General features: G+C 40.9%; 1 long non-coding RNA gene across 2 annotated transcripts in view; it reads left to right on the top strand.

Annotated features, from left to right (window-relative positions):
* Positions 1-26,695, top strand: part of LOC145540906 (uncharacterized) — a 355,416-nt gene that overhangs the window by 133,905 nt on the left and 194,816 nt on the right. Inside the window, exon 4 of one of the 2 annotated variants that reach the window (XR_014078632.1) lies at positions 25,243-26,403. The exons of the other annotated variant lie outside the window; for it this stretch is intronic. This is a non-coding gene — a long non-coding RNA (uncharacterized LOC145540906). Of the gene's footprint in view, positions 1-25,242; positions 26,404-26,695 lie in introns of those variants that run through there. 2 annotated transcript variants of the gene reach the window in all.

Raw genomic sequence — 26,695 nt, forward strand, 5'->3', positions numbered from 1 at the left:
TATGCCAGGAAGTGTGCAAAGCCAGGAAATACGGATAGCATGTATTTCTTCATTATTCATTTTGCTCATGGCAACTATATACTATATGTTAAAATATATACAACTGTGGTTCAGAACAGAGCATTTGCATGGACTTTGAGCTGGAATGCAATCAGAAGGAGATTTATGCCAGTTTGACCTACATCTCCAGGTCTTCCAGGGTCACTGTTCTTCAATGTTACATGTACTTAGGTAGAAAAAGTTAAGAAACTCAATATATTCAAATATGTGCATATCATGATATGAAACATTTATTTTAAAATGGATTACTGTGTTAAGTGTTTTTAAAAATTTATTTTTTTCAAGTATAGTTGATTTATAATGTTATATTAATTCCTGCTGTATGGCAAAGTGATTCAGTTATACATATATGTTCTCTTTCGTATTCTTTTGCATTATAGTTTATCACAGGATACTGAATATAGTTCCCTGTGCTATACAGTAAGACCTCGTTATTTATCCATCCTATATATGAAAAATTTACATGTGCTAACCCCAAACTCCTAATCCACCCCTCCCTCAACTCCCTCCCCCTGACAACCACACGTATGAAACATTAATGGAGACCCTACTCTGTACCAGACAGTTCTATTCAGATGGAAAGAGGTATACTAGTGTACAAACAAGTCCCTACTCTCAGGAACTTGTATTCAAAGTCTATATTGTATTTATGTAGTCCTTCCCTCATAGCTCAGTTAGTAAAGAATCTGCCTACATTACAGGAGACCCCAGGTTGATTCCTGGGTCTGGAAGATCTGCTGAAGAAGGGATAGGCTACCCACTCCAGTATTCTGGCCTGGAGAATTCCTTGGACTGTATAGTCTGTGGGGTCCCAAAGAGTCGGACACGACTGAGTGACTTTCACTTCACCTATAGTAATTTAACGTAATCATATATAATGCATTATTAATTGCTATTCATTTGTTAGTTTACTTTGCACACATTTAGGAGGTATTCCATATGTTAAACACTATGCTAGGCATTAGAACTACAGAAGCAAATATTTGAGACCTGTCCTTTGCCCTACAGTAGCATTAATTCTAACAAGGAAGACTATCAATTAAGCAATCAATTCTAATGCTATGTGGTCATTTTATGCAGGAGAAGTAGAATGTGGTAAGCGATGTTTTGGCAAAGGTTTTCATCTGCCTTGGGATACATAAAGTCCTCTTGAAGGAAAGATATTCAGGCCTAAACTGAACACAAGGACTGTGTATTTCAGGTAGAGGAATAGTGTGAGAGTGAGGCTGGGATACCATCAGGAACAGCACTTATGCTAGGGATTCATCATGGCCAGAATGCACCAGGAGTAGCAGAAAAGATGAGACTGCAGGCATAGATCTGATCACGGAGGTCCTCTCAGGCCACACCAATGAGGAGGGACCAAGGCAAGGAGGCAGAAGGTAACTTATGGTCTGGAGTGGATAATGATTTGCATGTAGGGTGCCACCGTACTTTGGGGGAAGAGAAGGATATGATTGCTGTGGGATATTTTGTGAAATCACTTGAAACATCTAAGTGGAGATAATCAGAGAGACGAAAAGGAGCCTGGAAAGCAGGAACAGACTAGTCCTTGATCTTTTCAAACGGGGTCTTGTTGACTTTAGACGGTAACTTCTGTGGTCGGCAAAACAATACCCTATTATACTCTGCCCACTGGGCTAGATTTCCTATTAGGAACTGACACTGAGACCCTGCCCATTACACCGGGGGGGGGGGGGGGGGGGGGGGAGCCTGCTCTGTTTTGTCATTAGAGAATCAATGCAACCTGTCCTGACATTTATCTAAAGCGCGTTGTACAAAGGCTTGTGGCCCACTGGTGGAAGGCAGGAGACCTGAGGCTGGGTCTGCGTACTGTGACTCTAGCACGCTTTTCTTATCCCATCCGCCCTGCCAAACATGAAAGCCCACCCCATCCTCAGAGTCTGTGGTGAGTCTCTACGTTTTATTCTACCTTCAACCGTTAAGAGTGCCCACGTTTTCTTCCCCCTGGGTAATGATGCAAATCCCCATGTGGGAGTTCCTTCTCCCTCCTAAAGGAAGCCAAAGGCCTCTTTGAACAAGAGCCCAGTTTCTCCCCTCCGAAGCATCACTGTCACGAACTGACCAGTCTGGCAGTGCTGCCAGCTCAGAGTGGACAGGCTGACTGACAGGAAGCACAGATCTGCCGCTCACACCCGTCTAGGCAGGCTAGGGGTGGAAAATAGGTGTGCTGGGCCTGTCTGGCACTGACAGCTTCTGCCACACCAACATTTCAATCAGCACCACGTTCCACCAACCCTTGTGTCACTCAGACAGTAGTTCAGCCCCGGCTCCAGGGGTGGCTTCCAGGGGCCAACGGGGACCCAGGGCTGCTGCAGAGAGAGGGGTTCTCAGGTCCGTAGCAGAATCTGCCACACCTCCTCCTGCCAGATAATTAGGACACAGTCCAGTTGGGTGACTTTATTCTGCCTGAGGAAGTGACAACTCATACGGGGCTGGCAGAGGAGAGCATTCCATGGTTCATAATGACTATCCAAATCAGCAGAAGCTGTCTGGAGCTTCCAAGAAAAGTTGAGTTTCATGTATTCTTTTGGGGGGAGAGGTGGATGAATAGCAAGGCCAGGTGTGCTTTGAAATGCCAATCTAACTACACAGGCACATGTACACTTATTCACAGGGATAAGCACACTCATGCAAGCAACTGTATGGGTTAACTTTGCACAGACCAACAAGCACACAGATATATGTGCATTCAAAACATTCATGCTAATATGCATGCTTATAAACACAGTTATGTAAACTTGCATTAGGATGAACACATGAAAAACACAAATGCATAAATGCATTTTCTACATATGTACGTACACAGAGGCACACAGATATTGACGTACAAATGCACATGTACAGTGCATGCTGGTTGAATTCATATAAACACAGGCAAATACAGATGTGAATATATGTGAAAGGACTCTTGTACAAACACATGGACTTGCACACATATCCAAATGCACTGTTATCACAAGGAAGAATTTAAAAAGAAAAGGAGAAAGGATGAAGAACATTTATGTATTGGATTTTCTACCTGTCATCACTCAAATTGCTTTCAAGTGTGTAAAACAGAAGAGAGAAAAAAAATCAATTCTTGATAGGAGAGGTTCAAGGAGCTGTGAAATCAATTATATTTTATTTTCAAATATCATTCAGAGAAGTTTACACTCTTTCAGAAAAGTCTGGTCTCACCAGGGGGCAAAGAACCAGCTGGAAATGATAATATGAAAGGCACTGCAAAGTTCAAGGCAAAGGCCAGTGCGGAGGTCAGAAATGACACTTTCATCTTCGCTAGCAGGAGAAGGAGGTTGAGAGGGTTTCAAGTGCCCTGATTCAAAGAATAGCCACAAGGGCTATCTAATGTGACATCAGTCACCTCATTGATTGCGAAGTTTGACTTGGTCAATTCACATTAAAAAATAAAGTTTCGTGAGATCTGAAGGGAGCCTTGGAAAGCTTTTTTTTTTTCCTTTTTCTCTTTTAATACAAAGAGACAAAGTGGCTAGAAGTGAACACATAGCTTGCCCAAAATCATCCTGGAAGAAGGTTCAGGATCTGGGACTGGACCCAGTCAGGTGATTTCCTGGCTCCAAACTTCCTGCTCCCCCCATCAGACATCTGCCTTCAGAGCACCCTCCTTACCAGGCAGAACTTTGATTTCTCAAAGACCTTTATAAACATGCAACAAATTAACTCATGTAGTGTTGGGGACATTGAACTACAGACACCAGGCTGAGGGCTGGTGGCTGGCCAGAGGTATCAGTAGGGCCTGACCCAGGTGGCATGTGCCTAAGACTAGCACAGTCTGAGCTGTTTGTTTGTTTGTTTTTTTAATATGAATAGTTTCCTGCCTATGGGATCACCTTTATTCCTAAAATATTCTAAAGTTGCCTGGGCCTTAATGACCAGGGCTGGGTTCCAGAATACACTGAGGAATGGTAAGGTGAAAAAATTAAATTAAAAGACCCAGCACATTTTGTAATACAGAAACCATGATAAGCAAATCAGCTCAGCAAAAAGGGAAAGGATTAGGAGAAATGTGGCAGAGAAGGGGGCATTGACAAAGTAAAATGTTACCTTTGTAAGTTTCAATTTTCTCCTGGAAGCTGAACAAAACACTGAATCTGTGTTGCCAGGGGCCTGAATTAGTGAACGTATCTGAAAATGCCTTGTGAATGAATGTATGGAACAGATGCCAAATATGTTACTGTCTGCACTCTCAGTGAAGGTAAACCTTACCCCAGAGTGTTGCTTTATGGTGTTGGCCCCACTGTGAATGACCTTGCTGTTCACTGAATTGGACTTGAGTTGTCCTTTAAAGATTGGCTAAGTGAGCTGACCTGAGCTGCCGTCTCTCAGAACCATGATTTCCAGCATTTTCCACACGCTTCTGGGACACATGAAGGGAGGTTACTTGGTGCCATGTAACAGCAGGTTTTATAATAAAATAACTTTATGAAATTCTACAAAAGGATTTTCCTCTGGTAGAGTCACAAAACACAGAAGCATTGTCAAAAGCATCTTCAAAGTTCTGAGAGGTCTTTTGGGAAACAAACCTGCTCAACTTGGTTAAACACGTTTCTAAAATGTTTGTAAATGTTTTCATCTTGTGCCATCCCTGCCTCTCTCACAGTTTTTCTATTACTGTCCTAAAGAGGGATTTTACACAGAACACAACTCTGGGATATGCTCATCCAGTTCAGCGTTCTCATTTTAGAGAGGAAGCATCTGATGAGGAAAGTAGGTTGGCCAAGATCATGTAGCAGATAAAGGATAGAGCTATAATCCCTGATGTTCTTACTCTTCTCGGAGTCCATATTGAGTATAATTTAGTACCTGGCTATATGCTTTCCAATAGTCATGTATGGTGGAGAAGGCAATGGCAACCCACTCCAGTACTCTTGCCTGGAAAATTCCATGGACGGAGGAGCCCGGTTGGCTGCAGTCCATGGGGTCACTAAGAGTCGGACACGACTGAGCGGCTTCTTTTTCACTTTTCACTTTTCACTTTCATGCATTGGAGAAGGAAATGGCAACCCACTTCAGTGTTCTTGCCTGGAGAATCCCAGGGACGGAGGAGCCTGGTGGGCTGCCGTCTATGGGGTCGCACAGAGTCGGACACGACTGACGCGACTTAGCAGCAGCAGCAGCAGTCATGTATGGATGTGAGAGTTGGATCATAAAGAAAGCTGAGCGCCGAAGAATTGATGCTTTTGAACTGTGGTGTTGGAGAAGACTCTTGAGAGTCCCTTGGACAAGGAGATGAAAGCAATCAATCCTAAAGGAAATCGGTCCTGAATATTCATTGGAAGGACTGACACTGAAGCTGAAGCTCCAATACTTTGGCCACCTGATGCAAAGAACTGACTCATTGAAAAAGACCCTGATGCTGGGAAAGATTGAAGGCAGGAGAAGGGGATGACAGAGGATGAGATGGTTGGATGGCATCACCGACTCAATGGACATGAGTTCGAACAAGCTCCGGAAGTTTTGGTGATGGACGGGCGTGATGGACAGGGAGGCCTGGCGTGCTGCAGTCCACGGGGTTGCAAAAAGTCATACAGGACTGAGTGACTGAACTGAACAGATATGCTGTCTTATTGTGTTATCCTTTCTTTATAAATATGTGTACATTTTAAAATGATCTATGTATAAAATCATTCACCATAGTTCCTGGAACACAATGACTCAGTGGATTTGGGCTCTGTATATATCTGTATGTGTGACTTTCCCAAGTGAATCATGAGCTCCTGGTAGGGACCGTGCCTCCACATTTCTGTACATTTCCGTGGCTTGCGCAGTCCTTCTACACACACCTGAGCTGCCCCATAACTGCTTTCTCACCTACTGATTGAAAATCAGAGACAGCCCCAGTTTTATGCCCATTGGAGGAAAGGAGAAAGCCTGACATTAAAGCAATAAAATGAACCATTTCCCCTGCAGAGTTAGTCTAACATTAATAAAAGCTTCATGTTGCACTATTATCCTCTCCTCTTATTATTTTCGTGTATTTCATGCTGGATATAAATGTCAGAACACTTTATCTGTCTGAATTTCCATGGGATTTACTGCCACTGAAGGAACACATGCAGTGACTTCTGGCAAGGGAAGCCTTGTCCTTGATGGCCCTGCCTCCCAGCCCTGCCCAGGGTCCCTCAGTGACTGCAGAGCTGTAGAAACTGGTAAGGGAACTTCGTGTCTGTTGTCATTGTTCACGGTGCAAAGCCGCTTTTCCTGTTTTCCAATTCTGAGGCTTGGGGCAACTTGCTGTTCCTCTCTGGACTCCCCTGTTGGGAACCACGATTGTACTATATTCAGATCTCTGTTCATCCTTCTCAGGATGAGGCGATGCATGGGAGGTTATGCTTAGCCCCAAACCAGGGACATATTCTGGTTCATCTGAACCAGTGATATTGCAGCCTGCCACACACCACAGTCACCTGGAAGGCTTTTAGAAACACAAATTGCTGGGCTTCAGCCACAGAGTTTCTCATCACATAGGCCTGGGGAGGGACTGTGAAATGTGCATTTCTAGTAAGCTTTTCAACTATGGTGTTGGAGAAGACCCTTGAGAGTCTCTTGGACTGCAAGGAGATCCAATCAGTCCATCCTAAAGGAAATCAGTCCTGGGTGTTCATTGGAACGACTGATGTTGAAGCTGAAACTCCAGTACTTTGGCCACCTCATGCGAAGAGTTGACTCATTGGAAAAGACCCTGATGCTGGGAAGGATTGGGGGCAGGAGGAAAAGGGGATGACAGAGGATGAGATGGTCGGATGGCATCACCGACTCAATGGACATGGGTTTGGGTAGACTCCGGGAGTTGGTGATGGACAGGGAGGCCTGGCGTGCTGCAATTCATGGGGTCGCAAAGAGTTGGACACGACTGAGTGACTGAACTGAACTGAACTGAGTAAGCTCCCAGTTGAGGCTGATGCTGCTGGTATAAGGCCCTTGCTTTCTCTCTCTCTCTCTCTTTTTAATGGAGGATAATTTCTTTACAGTATTGTATTGGCCTCTGCCATACGTCAACATGAATCAACCACAGGTATACACACGCCCCCTTCCTCCTGAAGCCCCCTCTCATCTCCCGCTCCACCCCACCCCTTTCGTTTTTCACGGAGCACTGGGTTGAGCTCCCTGTGTCATACAGCAAGTTCCTACTTGCTATCTAGTTTACATACGGAAATGTATACATTTCCATACTATTCTCTCAAATCATCCCATCCTCTCCTTCCCTTACTATGCCCACAAGTCTGTTCTCTGTGTTTACATCTCCACTGCTACCCTGCAAGTACGTTCATCAGTACCGTATTTCTAGTTTCTATATGCATGTGTTAATATATGATATTTGTCTTTGTCTTTCTGATAAAGAACACGTTTGAGTCCGTCCTAATGAGGTGGATGAACAGAGGGTCTAAACATTTTAAACCACCCATCCAAGCCAGTTGATGTTTTCCCATTCTTCTAGTTGGTCTGGCTGTGGTATTTTTAAGTCGTTTCAACTCATTTTCCTCAAAAATAGAACCCAAGACAAGGATATGGGCTCAAGAGGGTTTTTTGTCTTTTTTTTTTTCCCAATGTAAACATTCTAAATTTATTTTTTGAGACAAGCATGAGCCTGATAGCAGAATCTGGCAAGAATATTACAAGAAAACCAAGTTATAAGTCAATCTCACTCGTGAACATGCATGTAAAAAAAATCTTAACCAAAATATTTGGGCTCAAGTAGTTGATTAAGACTGGATCCTAGGAATCACTGGGCAGGAGTCAGGGTGTGAGGAGAAGCATGGAGAGTGCCCCAGGTGAGTTGGTGGGTCTGTGTCCTGGGTGGGCCATCGGGACTTATTGCTGCTGCAGACCTTCTGGAGGACTCAGAATTTACCTCTGCAGGAATGAGGAGGCCAGGATTTTAGTTCCTGTCTCTTAGTTACTTAAGGTTGTTCCTTAGGATTTCAACTCTCTAGCATTTCCAACCTGGCCCATGCAGAGACTGGGCACACACCAGCAGTGGCCTGTAGGCTCATAGATGCCGTTTCCTGTGGAAAAATCAAGACATAGATGTGATTTTCCCAACAAACTGGGCACAGACTAAGGGCATAAGTCAGAACACTTGCAGCATCTGTTACTGATGAACATGTGATTCGGTTCTGGTCAATAAAACGTGAGGACTATCTGTTTGGAGACGCTTGTCAAGGTTTCTTTGTTTTAAGAAGAAAACAGCGGAAGAGAGATTTGAGAGAGAGTTTCCTCTGGATGCTGTCATTATCTGACTAGGACACTGAAATTGCTGTGTCCATACTACGGACAGGAGAAGTAGCCTCAGGATGAAGGTGCTGCTGAGGACAGCAGAGTGGGGAGGCCGAAGACACTGACATAGTAAAGCTAGAGCCACCCTACTGCTGGGTTAATTGTATAAAGGGTACCAAAGAGTATTACTGTTTAAAGCATTAATTCATTGTTGGATCTGGGCTTTTCTATTACCAGTTGCTGAAACACCTGCTGTGCCAATTCCTTGAAATGCCACTAAACACCCTTGCTACTTGGCTTCCCTGGTGGCTCAGATGGTAAAGAATCTGCCTGCAATGTGGGAAACCTGGGTTCGATCCCTGGGTTGGGAAGATCCCCTGGAGGAGGGCATGGAAACCCACTCCAGTATTCTTGCCTGGAGATTCCCATGGACAGAGGAGCCTGGCAGGCTACAGTCCACAGGGTCTCAAAGAGCTGGACACGACTGAGCAACTAAGCACATCCTTGCTACTTAGGCTGGTCTGAGAGTTGGAAGCATCACTGAGGACTAGAATTTCAGGTTCCGCTCAGACCCCTGAATCAGGATTTGCATTTAACCAGGTCTCCAGGTAACAGATGTGCATATTAAAGTATCAGACACCCTGCTTTACAGAGCTGATGATGATTAAAAGAGCTGATGGACAGGAATCAGACTCCCCATGTTGTATCTGGTTATTGTGTTATATTGACTTTCATACCTCCTTCTAGTCATTTTATTTTATCATTCCTTATTTTAAAATAAGATTGTATCAACTTATGCAAATGTATACAAACGTGAGTTTTTGTTGCTGGGCAACTAGTCTGGAAGGTAACTTTTAACACAAGAGTTAGTTTTCCTAACTATTAATGAGCAGTTAGAATTCCATTCTGAAAACAGAAGACATTTGAGTCGAGGGTGAGTGGAGGGAGGTGAGGAATGAAAGAGTACGCAGGTAAACACGGCTACATCGGGGTTACTTCACAGGCTTCTCCTTTTCTAAGCCTGACACGCGGCAAGTCGAATGAACGTAAACCAGCTAGCATCAGGGTGACCCTCATACACAAATGAATCATTTACTGGAAAAAAAGAAATCAAGCAAATAGCAAGTGTTGTTATCATTTTAGAAGGGCTTGAAATGTGACTTTGGCTGGAAATAGCATAAAGCATCATTTCTTAGAGTGTATTCTTCAGAATTTTATGGAGTAAACTTGGTATCACTTGATTCTGTGGTCAAATGAATTTGGAAAATGTTGGAAAATGATGATAAAGAGGTGGGCAGTTTGTTTTCCAGATTGTTTATTAAATGGGTCCATCTTCAAAAGGCTATTTTCCCTCCTCTAGAACTTCGCCAAGATGTTCCTAACAAGTTCGTGTGTTTGCACTTTTATCCTCCACCCCCTAAATATTGTCTCCATGGAGCAGTCAACGTTCTGTTTTCAAAATGCTAATGACTTTGGGTCATTCTCCTACTTAATATGCATCAATGCACTTTATCTTCATATTGTGTATTTTTTTTCCTCTAACATTGCCAACAAATTCCTTCTTTAGCTCTTGTGTATTTTTCTCAGGTCATGGCTGACAGCCTCACTCATTCTTCCATCTTGTTGAATATGCCAGGATGTTTCTTATCTGAGCTTCCTTACGTATTTAAATATCATTTCCTAGATGGGTCATTTCTTAGGCTCCCGCCTTCTCTTAGAACACCCTGAAAATTTCTTTCGGAGCAACTTATGATTCATAGTAATCTTTCTATTAGAGTAGTTATTTAATATTTATCTCTCCCTCTGGAGCAAAACTTTTAAGAGACAGATTTCACTGTCCTATCTTTGTGCCTGGCACAGTGTCTGATGCATAGGGGACAATAAATGAATATTTATTTAATAACTGAATAAATTGTGAATCACTAACAGCAATGCGTGCGGTTTTTCAAATACATTTGAACATGGGGACAATTTTTTTTGTCTTTCCCAGCCCAGAAGTAATATTCATGGAATATATTTTGAGAAATGCTTTATTGAAGTCAATTCGACTCTTCCTAAGTGTGAAAGGGAAATATAAGTTATAACTACATTTTAAGCTCTGACTAGCTGTGTGACCATGGGCAAAGTTATTTCAAGCTTGAGACTCACTTGTGGAATGTTGAGACTGGATGAAGTAATCTCTACAATCCTTTACAGCTCCTGGATTCTGAAGTTCTAATCACACAGAAGGAACACTGCTTTCACTTTGGTCAAGGTGTGAGCTCTCCAGGAGTGAGTCAAATCAGACTGACCTCATTTCACTCCAGAGTATTTATAGCCTTAGGATGGAAGAACAGGGAAAGAAGTCGATACAGTGTATCTGGCTTTCCACAAGTCATTTCAAAAAGTCTTCCTTTATGTCTTTGTAGAAAGGAGTGAGGAATGGGGGGTTGATGGAAATGTGATGGGCTGGATTTGTAACTGGTTGAAAGGTGATCCCCAGGAGTGCTAATTAATGGATCAGTGCAAGCCTTGAGGACAGGGACTGGCGACAGCCGCAAGCTCTGTCTTTTGTCCTGCCCTGTTCAACATTTCTATCAGTGTCTTGGATGAAGAGGGAGAGCTCATGATCATCAAATATGTAGGTGATGTGATGGTGGGAGTAGGTTAGATGACAGAATCAGAATTCACAGTGGTCTGATCACAGAGAAATGATCTGCATCTAACATAGGGGAAATATAGAAATATAAAAGCAAAGTCCTAGAAAGGGAAGCAAGGACAAAAATTTGTTATTACAATAATGTGTGTATGAGCATGTATTTGTGTGTGTGTGTGTGTGTATGTCTGCGTATATGGGTGTTGTGTATATGTGCCTGGTAAACTTTTGGGCATTTAGTTAATGATAAAATCAAAATAATAGCTAGACTTATCTTGCTGGTGATCATTTTGCAAATATTGGACCATTATATTGTATACCTGAAACTAACATAGTGTTATATGTCAATTATAATTCAATAAAAATTAATTAAAAAATCATAATAATAAAATAATGAAAGGTGACCACTCAACATGAATGTTTGCTATAAACTGAAACTTCTCAATTGGAAATCGAGCATATAAAGTGTCAGTTGATAAACATCCCTTATTCATATGGGTCTCAGGGCTTCCTTGGTGGCTCAGATGGTAAGGAGTACATCTGCAATGCAGGAGACTGGGATTGACCCCTGGGTCAGGAAGATCCCCTGCAGAAGGGAATGGCAACCCACTTCAGTATTTTTGCCTGGAGAATCCCATGGTCAGAGGAGCCTGGCGGGCTACAGTCCATATGGTCGCAAAGAGTCAAACGTGACTGGGCGATTAGCACCTTCAGATGGGGCTCGCAGTACTGCTTACAATTTCTAAGACGAGAAGACAAATGAGAACCTGATCACAGAAGAGTGACTAAGGTAGTGAAAGAGCTGATGGAGTTGAGAGAAGAGACGGTATAATTTGGAGACCAAGGTTACGCTGCCTTTGCCTCTGTGATATAAATTTTCAGCACCTGAAACCTTCTCATCATGCACTCATCAAACTGTTTTCATTGCTTGCATACGTTCTTCACGACGCCCAGGTTTCTGCAAGGGCAGAGTTTGGATCTGTTTGTGTGAGCGTGCTCAGCTGTGTCCGACTCTCTGCAACCTCGTGGACTGTAACCTGCGAGGCTCCTCTGTCTGTGGAATTTTCCAGGCAAGAATACTGGAGTGGGTTGCCATTTCCTACTCCAGGCAATCTTCCCAACCCAGGGATCCAGCCTGGGTCTCCTGCATAGGCAGTGGATTCTTTACCACTGCACCATCACCGCCAACACACAGAATCTAGAGCATGAAATCAATGAGTTAATGAATAAGCAGTAATTTTTCTTAAGTATCTTTAGTATTGTAAGGAAGAACCATTTATGTTTATGCTCTGTAGCTCAATGAAAGAGCAAAAGTTTCAAGTTCAGGTAAAATTTCATCCCATGTAATAATCATAGGTTTCCAAATATGCCATGAATTACTGGGACAAATAGTGTCCTATCACTGGTGACCATCAAACTAAATATGGAATTTGGGGGACCATTTGACTGGAACTGCTAGAAACAGGACTCAAATCACACTTTAATGTGGGTGACTTTAGATCCCTTAAAACTTATTTTGGTTCAGAAGTTTGTTGTTCCAGAAAATTTGTTCTGATCCAACAGAATGACAGATTATTTTCTAAATGACCAAAACTAATCCCTTCCTCCTCCTCATTTCTGTAGAACAACCACCGCTCTCTTACATTCTGATCATTTTCTGCTGTATAGAGGTAGTTGCCAATCTGACTCACTACCAGTTCAAAATAGAGGGACATTTACATGTTCGGGAGAATTCATAAACCCATCAGTAAAAGGATTTCCTTTTGTGCCACATTTCTGCTAAAACATCTTAATGAAAATAGCAAGATTAGATCAGACCCTCAGATCTTTTAGATATGCATTTTTTTCCCCTACTTAGGAATACCAGAACTCCTCCTGGTATTTTGTTTTCTTGCTATACAGATATGTGTAGAAACAAGTGTCAGACCTGTTTTTCTTTGATGTGCTATTAGAGACTGAAATTTACTTACCCTCAAGGTGTTATTGAAATAGGGGTGAAAAAATAAAACACAGACCACAGGAAAGAAAAGGAAAAGAGGGAAAGTGATTGAAATACACATTAAGACTCCAGAGGGGCAGAAAGAAATCAGGATGATAGTATCTGTCACTGTCACTTCGTCAGGGTTGACAAGTTTGTTTACCAACATGCATCTTCTTGTCTGGCAGGAAAAAAAAAAAAAGCTCTTCAAGAAATTCTGTTGTGATTCTTTTATATTTCTCTTTGGCATCAGGTAGTTTCATCCAGGAATACTTAGGTGATTTAAGAGTAAATGAAAAGCGTATGGATTGAAGTACCCTTGGAATATTCTTTGATTTTAGACAAGAGGGCAAAAGTTCCTAGTGGAAGGCTCTGCCAAAAATGTGCTTGATTTGCGAAGATAAGACATCATCTATGACCCTCTCTTTCTGTGGCTCCACCTCCCCCATAACCCCACCATTCGCTCTTTTAATTTAACAATGTCTGGTAGTAATTACTTTGCCTACAGCACTGGGCTTTGTGCCACAGAGAACCAGATGGATTTCCTATCCTTAGAAAACTAGTATTTATTAAATATCATTAATAAAAGTCAGTACTCTAAGCCCTTTGTAGGTACCACTGTATTTAATATTTATAATGACGTGATGAGAAAGGTACCATGATATTCTCAGTTGTACCATGGTATTCCCATTTTCCCTCATGATATTCCTGTTTTGCAGATGAAGAAACCAAGGTAGAGAGGAATTCATTCCACTTGAGAGCTGGCAAACATGTCAGTTTGGGGATTGAACCCTGGCAGTCTGGCTCCAGCATTCTTACATTGAGCATCCATACATCTCTGTTTCTCTACAGGACTACTACAAACCCTCACCTTCAGCCCAGGGCTAATATACTGCCTTGTTTTGTTCTCAAGGATACCCTGTAAGGATGTTCTTCCAGTAGTTTTATACGTGATAACAGCTGGTCTCAGAGGCAGTTTGGAAAACACATATCAAATTCACAGAACTCGTGAATGGCAGGACTCAGGATTTGAATTCAGATTTCATCTAACACATGCCTCAGGCTATTCTGTGCAACGAGTGGCCCCAGAATTAACCGCATCAGAATCGCCTGCAGTGGGGTGGTGGGGCTGTGCTGGTTAAAAAAAAAAAGTCCAGATTTCAGATGACCTTTGTAACTATTGAATGAGCATCTCTGAAGCAGGGCTTCTGGATCTTTATTTTAAAAAAGTGATCAGGTGATTTTTGACTCACAAATTTGAATGCCTCATGCAGCCACCAAAGCCTCTTGTGACCAGTGTTATTGGGCAATTTAAAAGGAGACAGAAGATGAACATGTATGGAGTGTGAACTGACAGAGAAATGAAACAACTTCAAAAATACAAATTAGAAAATCAGGTGATTCTGTAAACAGTCCGTTTCTGGATTCGCTGCAGAGCTGTGGTTGATTATTGGTTCTGGAGGTTTCCAGGAGGTTGAGGGCATGGGAAGCAGGAGACAGGTCAGCGTGGTGGGAGCAAAGGACAGGGCGCTGGGGTCCGTCCCTACCTGTCATCCGTACTTGTCCTTGACTCGGGGTGGGTTGTGTATTCTCTCTACATTTTAAATACTCGGTAAAGTTTTGCCTCCTTTATTATTTTATATGAGAATTAAGTGAGCTACACATCTAAAGCAGCTGACACACAGTAGGTGTTCAGTGGCCTCTTATTTATTTTCTGTCTTATGATACTTCAAAACCAGTCATATTTTTGAGCTAGATTCAATTGTTACCTTTCTTTCTACCCATTCCTGCATTAAACTAGCCCTAATGAGTTTCCAGTTTGTCAATTACTTCCATTCCCCTCGACCATAAAACTGTCTCTTTAGGAAAGCATTGATCTGTTACTGTGAAGTTCATTGTTAATGGTAGTGATGACTTACAGCCACATGCACTTTCATTAGAGAAAGATGAAGGCATGCAGAATTATACCAAAGGAATGAATGTCTAATGAAAAAAAAAATTCTGAGACATTTGTAGTAGAATATTTGGGGACAGAATTTCTTCAAGAATATTTAAATTCTAAATTCTGTTGTGTGTGCTTAGTCACTTCGTTGTTTCCAACTCTTTGTGACCCTTTGGACTGTAGTCTGCCAGGCTCCTCTGTCCACACGGTTTTCCAGGTAAGAATACTAGAGTGGGTTGCTATTTCCTTCTTCAGGGGATCTTCCCCACCCAGCGACTGAGCCTGCGTCTCCTGTGTCTCCTGCATTGCAGGCAGATTCTTTACCTGTTGAACCATCGGATCAGTTCAGTTCAGTCGTTCAGTCGTGTCCAACTCTTTGCAACCCCGTGGACTGCAGCACACCAGGCTTCCCTGTCCATCACCAACTCCTGGAACCTACTCAAACTCACATCCATTGCATCAGTGATGCCATCCAACCATCTCATCCTCTGTCGTCCCCTTCTCCACCTGCCCTCAATCTTTCCCAGCATTAGGGTCTTTTCAAATGAGTCAGCTCTTTGCATCAGGTGGCCAAACTATTGGAGTTTCAGCTTCAACATCAGTCCTTCCAGTGAACACCCAGGACTGATTTCCTTTAGGATGGACTGGTTGGATCTTCTCGCAGTCCAAGGGACTCTCAAGAGTCTTCTCCAACACCACAGTTCAAAAGCATCAATTCTTCAGCGCTCAGTTTTCTTTATAGTCCAACTCTCACATCCATACCATCAGACACTACTATATTCTGTTACCTTCTCTATTTGAAATAGCAGCTCATAAATCATATCTTTTTTTTTTTTTTTCTGGTGGAAACATGTAATTGTTAAGTTACAAATTTAGAGGTCATTTGGAACAACTCTTAGGCAATGCTTCTCCTTGGAGGAAAGACAGAAATGTGTTCATGTTATATAGTAGATTACAGCGCTCATCTGTTCCTCAATAAACCCAATGTGATAGAAAGCCAAAAACCATTTTACAGATGAGAAAAGTAAGGCTCAGAGAGACACTTGCCAAGGTTGCTCAAATCACCCAAGACAAGGACTTGAATCTAAACTCTAAACTCTTTCTCCTTTATTCCCCTTCCTAAGCTATAGTACTTCCCAATTCCAGGCAGGCAAATTATTACGGATGAATTCCTTTCTCTATCTTTTTCAATCTCTCTTTTTAGAAACTTTTAATTAGTCCCTGACTCTCTGCCATTATTACTATTTGTTATTAAGTATTAAGAGCCATCCTTATTCCCTTCTCCTCTCCTGTCCCCCTCCCCAAGCTTCCTACTCTGAGGCGTCTGGTTTTAATTGTTACATTTTTTTCACCAGTGATCAGTGGAGCTTCCCTAATGATCTCAACTCATTTGGAGGGTTTATAGCTCCAGCACAGAACTCCAATAAAAGGAAAAGAGAAGCTTCGCTGGAATCCCCCGAGGCTTTGCTTCTGCCAAGAACAAAATCCTTTGCTGCTAGCTACGCCTCCCCTACCCTAAGGCTTCACCCTGGGTGGCAGGACTTCCCTCTCCTACTGGGTGGAGCTCTTCCTCTTTCCATCCTCCCATCCTTGATCCTACCGCCTCCTCACTTTCCCAAGGTATCAGTTTGAGATGTGTGCACATAGTAGGCAGCCACCTGATTACTCTTTGTTGAAAGATGCAATAAATAAAGGCATTAATGAGGGAAGAGAGAGGATGAAAGTTTAATTTATGGGCCACTAAACCTTGCCAGAAAATATGCAAAGTTCTTAAACTTAACAGTAGTGCTTACAACCATGTGGAAGCAGTTTTATACATAAGGGGACAGGCACAGTGTGCTGCTGAAATACTCTCTGTGGTCAGACGCATAGTGGGACTTGCTCAGTCGTTCAGTTGTGTCCAACTTTTTGCAACCCCATGGACTGCAGCACACTAGGCTTCCCTGTCCTTCACTATCTCCCAGAGTTTTCTCAGATTCACGTACATTGAGTTGGTGATGCCATCCAACCATCTCATCCTTTCATAACAACTGGCATTACTGAGCCTTTACTATATACCAAGCACTTCCTATAAATATCAACGCAACCCTGTCACGCACTTGCTCTTATTATCCTCATTTTTCAGATGGGAGCCTAAGTGGGCAAGCCAAGATTCTAACCTAGGTGCTCCAGCTCCAGAGAGTGGGTCCTTGATCTTCACATCATAGTACTGTGGTATTAGGACATATTTCCCAAGAACTAAGCTTGATTATTAAGCATTTAAACCCTCAAAGGTTTTGTCAACCTTTTATCTAATTTAATCTTTATAAAAACAATAGATGATGTGAGAGAAAAGAATACTCTTATTCATCTTTGATTTGGGGAAGAATTGAGGACAAGAGGGAATTATGGCCCTTGCTTCTAAATCTCTCCAAGGATAGATGCAGGGTCAGAACTCAAGTCCATTACAGTGAAAGGTGATGGACAAAATGACTGTAGAGTTTAGTTACATCCTTCTACCCCTGGCAGTGCCACGTGCTAGTCATGTCACAAAGTTTAGGCTGTTTAGTATCTCTGAGCCCTGGTATTTATTATCTGCAAAACAAAGATGAGAATGCCTGTGCCCCAGGATTTGGGTCTGAATATTATTAGATATTTTATTGCTAGAATATGGCAGACATATGCATTTGGCTTTCCTTACCAGGCTCACCATAGATATTTTGTGTCAAGGTGAGCCCCTCCAACAACCTGGGCGTGGAGGTCCCCAGCTCATATACCTGAGACTGGACCTTCTTATCTTACTGTTTCAGACTGCTCATCCACCAAGGAGAGAAATGAGAAAAGCCGTCATGCATGATTGACTTCTCTTTGCTGACTCATGGTTGTCCTAACTCTCTTATCCTGGATAAAAGCCAAACTGTGGTACATATCAAGACAGTGACCACAATCTTTCAGACTCCTAGAAGCTCAAAGTTGGGAAGAGCTAAGATTTAAACCCTTTGTCTTAAAGAGAAGGGAAAACAGATGCATGCAAGGGAGAAGAATCACTCATGTTTACATGGTTTGAAATAGCAAAACTGGGACTAAAACTCAACTCTGAATGAAATCATATCTTTTTATCTTATGCTACTAAAGTGAGAGATTACTTGGAGAATAGATACTGGTTTCTAAGTCAGGGAGACCTAAACAAGAAACTTTGAAGGTATTGATATACCTCCCCAGTAAAATTGTTTACGCCAGGAACAAAGGCTTCCAAAACTGTCCAGGGAGTCACACCAGCTGACAGTGATGGAGCCCATCAGTGCCCTGTCTGATTAATGAAGAACATCTAATAAACACGAGGAGAAAGGCCAAGGATTCTAATGTTTAATTATCTGCCCAATGATTGAAAGTCTAATTTCATTTGCTTGTGCTTGTTTGTCAAGGTGCCTATGTTTGCAGCAAGGAAAGAGCTTCAGAGTGCAGGGATTTAATGCAGATGAATTCATTAAGGCGCTTATTAATCTTCACATCCTAGTAGCTTAATATTCAATCAGTTATCAACTTCTTTCAATTCCGGACATGGAACCAGGAAACTGGGAGAACAGTATTATGCATTTGTCATTTCAGTCCAAACCTAACAATGTATTTATTGACTATCAATTATAATCCAAAGGATTCATTAATTTATTTTGTTTTGTATTATTTTGGAATTGGGCACAGTTGTCTATAGTTCACATGGATGTGCAAAAGGCCAAAGGCATATATTTTTAGCAGTATGGCATACTAGAGGGCAACAGAAGTCTCAGTACACAAAATTTAGTGAACTAAATTTAAATAAATAAGCAAATATTAATGTTTAATGTTTTAAATACCTTAAAAAATCAGAGAAAATAATGAGGCCAAAGACTATATGAAAGTATGAGCACAAATAGATAAACGAGCATTCCATGCAAGTGTCTGCTGAGAGCACCTGCCGGTTCCGGGGGGGCCTGCGTCCAGAGCTGTAAGGGCACTTTTGAGCCAGAGGAAAGGAGAAAGCCTGGAGCCTAGACGGTGAGGTCAGGCAGATCAGCTACATTAACCAAGACCCCACATGGCAACACTATCACTGCATGAACTAGGAGGCAAAATGCCCATAAGGGTGTCTGTGAGGTTCGGAGACGTGAGACCTATATAGATGTCTGAATTCTGTTCATCAAAGCTCATAAATCAGAAGGGATGTGACCACAGTTAAGTTTTATCAATGTGCTTCAGGGAATTTATTTTTTATGGAGAGGTGAATAGGTTAATTTATTTTATATTAACTTAAATAGGCATATGTTACCATTTCTCAGCTAATCATTAAAAGACCAGTAGAGTATACAGCTTCCAAATTAGTGAAGAAGAAATACTAACTCATTCCAAAAGAAAGAAGAAGAAAAGAAATGAAAAGCTGGAATAGAAAGAAAGCATACAATAAAAAAGTTACAAACCCAACCATATCAGTAGCCATAATCGATGCAAAGAGATTACTTTCTGCATTTAAAAGATTAAAGTGTATAAAAAAGTATAGTCTACCCATAGAATATTTACCAGAGAAAACCTAAAACACAAACTACAGCTTGAAAAAAAATAGAAAAATATAACAGGAAAATGCCAGTCTTAGAGTTGGTCTCTCTATTCAAATTTCAGATAATCTGAAGACTAATGTTAAAAAAAGATCTTTAGAAGAGGTAAAGAGGGTTGTACTATAGAGAAAATAAATTCAACTTGTTAAAAATATGTTAAAATTTTAAATGTGCATTAACATAATAATACAGTTTCTGACTATGTTAAATAAAAAATTATGGATCAAGCAAAAAATGACAAATCCACATCACAGTGAGAAATTATAATATCTTTGTCAATAATTAAGAGAGAATATAGTTGACTCAAATGATGTAAGTAGCAAGATTCATTAGTGGAATACTGCCTCCAACAATATTTTGTGGACAATTTTAGTGGATTGTGGATAACTTCCTACATCAAAAACATTTCTCAATGAGTTTCACAAAATTAACATATCACTAAATTTTCCAACCAAAATAAAATTGTTAGATGTCAATATAAAACAGATAACAGAAGTAAATATAACTAGATGACTATATATGGATGTGTACTCATACATACACATTGGAAAAAATCACATTTATACACATAATCTGAATTTTAAGATGACTCTCTAAGTTACTTATAGATCAAGTGAGAAATTACAGTGGGACATTAGGAAATATTTAGATCAATATTACTATGGAAATATCAAAGTTTATATTATAGCTGAAATGATACTTCAAGGGAGTTTACAGGTTTAAATTTTTATATTCAAAAGCAAAAGAGGTAAAAGATAATTAAAAATTTAGTAAAAGAACAGCAGGAAAATTAAGGATTTAATAATAAAGACAAAGGTGAGTGTGTGTGTGTGATGTGTGTCTGTGATGTGTGTCTGTGTGTGTGTGAGAGAGGGAATGAGAGAAAAAAGCACAGATGACAGTGTTAAAAAGGGAGACATAACTATGGTTTCAAAAATGATTAATAGAAATAATAGGCATAGTAAACAAACATTCTAATAAATGGAAAATTATTTACATATATCAAACATTCAAAAATACAGTTTACTAAATCTTGTACAATAAAAGGTAGAAAACCTGAATGATCTTTCTAAACGTGAATGATATTGAAACAACCCTTTTATCTATGCCCATAAAGAGAACAACTGGATGAGTTGATTTTCAAGTAAATTGTATAAAGTATCTAAGAAACCAATAATTCCAACCTATAAAATATCTTTCAGAGAATAAAATAAAGGGGGAGATTACTTTCCAGCTTTTTTTGTTTTTTGGAGGATCATACAACCTCATAATCAAAACCACACAGAAAGAGTATATAATAAGAACTCTTGTAAGAGAAGAATAAGTATATAATAGACCACTGCCATTCATGAGCATGTAAAAGTTCTAAATATAATTTTAGCAAATAGCATTGAACAATGAATTAAAAAAAACCCAATGCATCATGGTTAATATGAGATTGTTCTAGGAATGATTAATGTTGGGAAATCTATAAACGTATTCAATTGTAGTAATTGACGAAGTAAGAAATTTAAATTTGAATCATACAATAAAATTTTTTTTAATAAAACTTGGCAAACATTTATAATGAAAACTCTTACTGAACAATGATTAAGCAAGAACTTTCTTAACTGGATAAAGGAGAGCTTAAAGAAGTCTACCAGAGAAAAAGAACAGCAAGAAGCCTACACATACAAGGAAATGCAGTCTATTGGAAAAGGGAAAAAAAGACTGGCAAAGAAGATAAGTAGGAAAATTATAGTCTATTTAATAAGTGATACTGCTATTTAAAGCAGTTCTCCCGTGGGAAAAAATGAAAAGGGAATCTCATCCTGCCTCACAAAAAAAAATAAGTTCCAGGTAATTTAAAGACTTAAGTATGATAACTAAATCAATAAAACTTTTCAAAAATAAGGATAATATTTTTATGTTTTCAGATGTGGGAAAGGTTTCTAAAACAAACCCCCAAACAATAAAGCATAAATAAAATCAGCAATTTGACTTCAGTTCAATTCAGTTCACTCATTCAGTTGTGTCTGACTCTTTGCGACCCCATAGACTGCAGCACACCAGGCTTCCCTGTCCTTCACCAACTCCTAGAGCTTACTGAAACTCATGTCCATTGAGTCAGTGATGCCATGCAAACATCTCATCCTCTGTCGTCCCCTTCTCCTACTGCCTTCAATTTTTCCCAGCATCAGGGTCTTTTCAAATGAGACAGATCTTTCCATCAGGTGGCCAAAGTATTGGAGTTTCAGCTGCAGCATCAGTCCTTCCAATGAATATTCAGGACTGATTTCCTTTAGGATAGACTGGTTGGATCTCCTTGCCATCCAAGGTAGTCTCAAGAGTCTTATCAAACACCACAGTTCAAAAGCATCAGTTCTATGGGGCTCAGCTTTCTTTATAGTCCACCTCTCACATCCATACAAGACTACTGGAAAAACCATAGCCTTGGCTAGATGGACCTTTGTTGGCAAAGTAATGTCTCTACTTTTTAATATGTGTATAGGTTGGTCATAGCTTTTCTTCCAAGGAGCAAACTTTAATTTCATGGCTGCAGTCACCATCTTCAGTCATTTTGGAGGCCCTCAAAATAAAGTCTGTCACTATTTCCATTGTTTCCCCATCTATTTGCCTTGAAGTGATGGGACCAGATGCCATGAACTGAGTTTTCTGAATGTTGAGTTTTAAGCCAACTTTTTCACTCTCCTCTTTCACTTTCATCAAGAGGCTCTTTATTTCTTTTTCACTTTCTGCCATAAGGGTGGTGTCACCTGCATACCTGAGGTTGTTGGTATTTCTCCTGGCAATCTTGATTCCAACTTGTGCTTCATCCAGTTTAGCATTTCTCATGATGTACTCTGCATGTAAGTTAAATAAGCAGGGTGACAGTATGCAGCCTTGACATACTCGTTTCCTGATTTGGAACCCATCTGTTGTTCCATGTCCAGTTCTAACTGTTCCTTCTTCACTTGCAAACAGATTTCTCAGGAGGCAGGTCAGGTGGTCTGGTATTCCCATCTCTTTAAGAATTTTCCACAGCTTCTTGTGATCCACACAGTCAAAGGCTTTGCCATAGTCAATAAAGCAGAAGTAGATATTTTTCTGGAACTCTCCTCCTGTTTCGATGATCCAGCAGATGTTGGCTATTTGATCTCTGGTTCCTCTGCCTTTTCTAAATCCAGCTTGAACATCTGAAATTTCATGGTTCATGTACTGTTGAAGCCTGGCTTGGAGAATTTTGAGCATTATTTTGCTAGCTTGTGAGATGAGTGCAACTGTGTGGTAATTTCAACATTCTCTGGCATTGTATTTCTTTGGGATTGGAATGAAAACTGACCTTTTGCAGGCCTGTGGCCACTGCTGAGTTTTCCAAATTTGCTGGCATATCGAGTGCAGTTCTTTCACAGCATCATCTTTTAGGATTTGAAATAGCTCAACTGGAATTCCATCACCTCCCCTAGCTTTGTTCATAGTGATGCTTCCTAAGGCCTACTTGTCTTCGCATTCCAGGATGTCTGGTTCTATGTGAGTGATCACACCATCGTGGTTATCTGGATCATGAAGATCTTTTCTGTATAGTTCTTCTGTGTATTCTTGCCACCTCTTCTTAATATCTTCTGCTTCTGTTAGGTCCATACCATTTCTGTCCTTTATTGTGCCAATCTTTGCATGAAATGTTCCCTCGTTATCTCCAATTTTGGTGAAGAGATCTCTAGTCTTTCCGTTCTATTGTTTTCCTGTATTTCTTTGCACTGATCACTGAGGAAGGCTTTCTTATCTCTCCTGGTTATTCTTTGGAACTCTGCATTAAAATGGGCCTATCTTTTCTTTTTTCCTTTGCTTTTCATGTCTTTTCTTTTCTCAGCTATTTGTAAGGCCTCCTCAGACAACCATTTTGCCTTTTTGCATTTCTTTTTCTTGGGGATAATCTTGATCACTGCCTCCTGTACAATGTCATGAACCTCCGTCCATATTGCTTCAGGCACTCTATCAGATCCAATCCCTTGAATCTATTTGTTACTTCCACTGTGTAATCCTAAGGGATTTGATTTAGGTCATACCAGAATGGTCTAGTGGTTTTCCCTACTTTCTTCAATTTAAGTCTGAATTTGGCAATATGAAGTTCATAATCTGAGCTGCATGGTGCTGAAATGGTCTCTGCGTAATGCTGGAGTGACTTTGAGAAGATAAACCACTTACAGTGGCAATGGAGAAACCCCAGCAAGCTGGTAGGAGGGGCAAAATCACATTTAGAATCTAACCCCATACCCACCAGAGATGCTCAGAGGGCTCAAACAAACCTTGTGTGCACCAGGACCCAGAGACCCCACATGGACTGAAACAGAACTGTGTTTGAGTGTGGAGGTACGGGTCAGTAGTGGACTGTTGCAGGGGCAGGGGCTCTGGGTGCAGCAGACCTGGGCATGGCATTAGCCCTCTTGGAGGAGGTCGCCATTAGCCCCACCATAAAGCTGCCAGAACTTACACAGAACTGGGGAAACAGACTCTAAGAGGGCACAAACAGAACCTTGTATGCACCAGGACCCAGGAGAAAGGAGCAGCGACCCCACAAGAGACTGACCCAGACTTGCCCGAGAGTGTCCAGAAGTCTCTGGCGGAACCGTGGGTCAGTGGTCTCCTGCTGCAGGGTTGGGGGCACTGAGTGCAGCAGTGTGTGCATAGGACCTTTTGATGGAGGTCGCCATTATTTTCATTATCTCTACCATAGTTTAGCCTCAGGTCTAATAACAGGGAGGGAACACAGCCCCTCCCATCAACAGAAAATTGGAATAAAGATTTACTGAGCATGGCCCTGCCCCTCAGAACAAGATCCAGTTTAACCCTCAGTTGGTCTCTTCCATCAGAAACCTTCCATAAGCCTCTTATCCTTCTCTATCAGAGGGCAGACAGACTGAAAACCACAATCACAGAAAAATAACCAATCTGATCACATGGACCACAGCCTTGTCTAACTCAATGAAACTATGAGCCATGCCATGTAGGGCCACCCAAGATAGACATGTCATGGTGGAGAGTTCTGACAAAACGTGGTCCACCGGAGAAGGGAATGGCAAACCACTTCAGTATTCTTGCCTTGATAACCCCATGAACAGTATGAAAAGGCAAAAAGATAGGACATTGAAAGGTGAACTCCCCGGGTCAGTAGGTGCCCACTATGCTACTGGAGATCAGTGGAGAAATAACTCCAGAAAGAATGAAGAGACGGAGCCAAAGTAAAAACAACACTCAGTCGTAAATGGGACTGGTGATGGAAGCAAAGTCCGATGCTGTAAAGAGCAATATTGCATAGGAACCTGGAATGTTAGGTCCATGAATCAAGGCAAATTGGAAGTGGTCAAACAGGAGATGGCAAGAGTGAACATCAACATTTTAGGAATCAGGGAACTAAAATGGACTGGAATGAGTGAATTTAACTCAGATGACCATTTTTCTACTACTGTGAGCAAGAATCCCTTAGAAGAAATGGAGTAGCTATCATAGTCAACAAAAGAGTCTGAAATGCAGTACTTGAATGCAATCTCAAAAACTATAGCATGAAACAGAACACCATTCTAGGTTCGATGCATGAGACAAATGCTCAGGGCTGGGGCAATGGGATGACCCAGAGGGATGGGATGGGGAGGGAGGTGGGAGGGGGGTTCAGGATGGGGAACACATGTAAACCCATGGCTGATTCATGTCAATGTATGGCAAAAACCACTACAATATTGTAAAGTAATTAGCCCCCAACTAAAATAAATAAATTTATTAAAAAAAAAAAAAAACTATAGCATGATCTCTGTTTGTTTTCTAGGCAAACCATTCAATATCACAGTAATCCAAGTCTATGCCCCAACCAGTAATGATGAAGAAGCTGAAGTTGAACCTTTCTATGAATCCTACAAGACCTTCTAGAACTAACACCAAAATGATGTCCTTTTCATTATAGGGGACTGGAATGCAAAAGTAGGAAGTCCAGAAACATCCGGAGTTACAGGCAAATTTGGCCTTGGAGTACAGAATGAAGTAGGGCAAAGGCTAATAGAGTTTTTCCAAGAGAATGTGCTGGTCATAGAAAACATCCTCTTCCAACAGCACAAGAGAAGACTCTACACATGGACATCACCAGATGGTCAATACCAAAATTATATTGATTGTATTCTTTGCAGCCAAAGATTGAGAAGCTCTGTACAGTCAGCAAAAACAAGACTGGGAGCTGACTGTGGCTCAGATAATGACTTATATTGCATCTATTCATTGTTAGACCCCGTAAAGAGATGAAAAGACAAGCCACCAACTGAGAGAAAACCTTTGTAACCATGTAGGTGACAGAAATTTACCTTGCAAAATGGATAAATATTTTTAATAAAACAATAACAAGACCTAGCACAATTGAAAAAGTGAAAAATGGGGAAAGACATGATCTTGCTTGTAAGTACAAAGGAAAATGTCACTGCCCCTTGATTATTTGAAAAGATATTGACCATATTAGGAATAAAATGTAGTTACAATGAGCTGCTTTTTCATAGCTACAAGATAAACAAAATCTAAGTTCATCAGGAGACCTAGATTTGATCCCTGGGTTTGGAAGATCCCCTGAGGAGGGAATGGCAACCTTCTCTAGTATTCTTTCATGGAGAATCGCCATGGACAGAAGACCCTGGTGGTCAACAGTCCTTGGGGTCACAAAGAGTCGGACATGACAGAGTGACTAAGCACAAGAAATTTATCAATACCAAAAGTTAGCAAGGATGCAAAACAGAAATAGTTCTCATGCTCATTAGATGCCTATATCTATAGCATTTTATGAAAGCAACACAGAAACTGTATTAAAAATATACTTAACTTTTCACCCAGAATTTCTTACATGGGGTCTTTCCCACAGAAATAAAGACTTAGGATCGAGATATCTATGGAAACAGACGTTTACTGGAGCATTATTCATAAAGGCAGAAAGTAGTAACAAAGTGACAAATAGGGGAAATGATGAAATAAATTAATAGTACATTTATACCAAGGGACTCTTTTACAGCTATTAAAAATAATGGATTAGAACTATGCTACCTGATAAAGAAAATTACATAAGGTATAATTGATTAGAAAACATGAAGTGGGAAATATGTATAATAAGAAAAATAATCTGTAAGATAAGTTCCCATTTTGAAAGGTAAAATTGGCAAAAATCGCCATTTATTCCTGCATACACAGAGACACACAGATGTATATTCGTGTGTGTATATTGTGCCCTGTATGTAAGCATGAGCAAA

The sequence above is a fragment of the Giraffa tippelskirchi genome, chromosome 1 (genome assembly GCF_054371585.1).
Source record: "Giraffa tippelskirchi isolate mGirTip1 chromosome 1, T2T-mGirTip1v1.2.pri, whole genome shotgun sequence".
Lineage (NCBI taxonomy): Eukaryota > Metazoa > Chordata > Mammalia > Artiodactyla > Giraffidae > Giraffa > Giraffa tippelskirchi.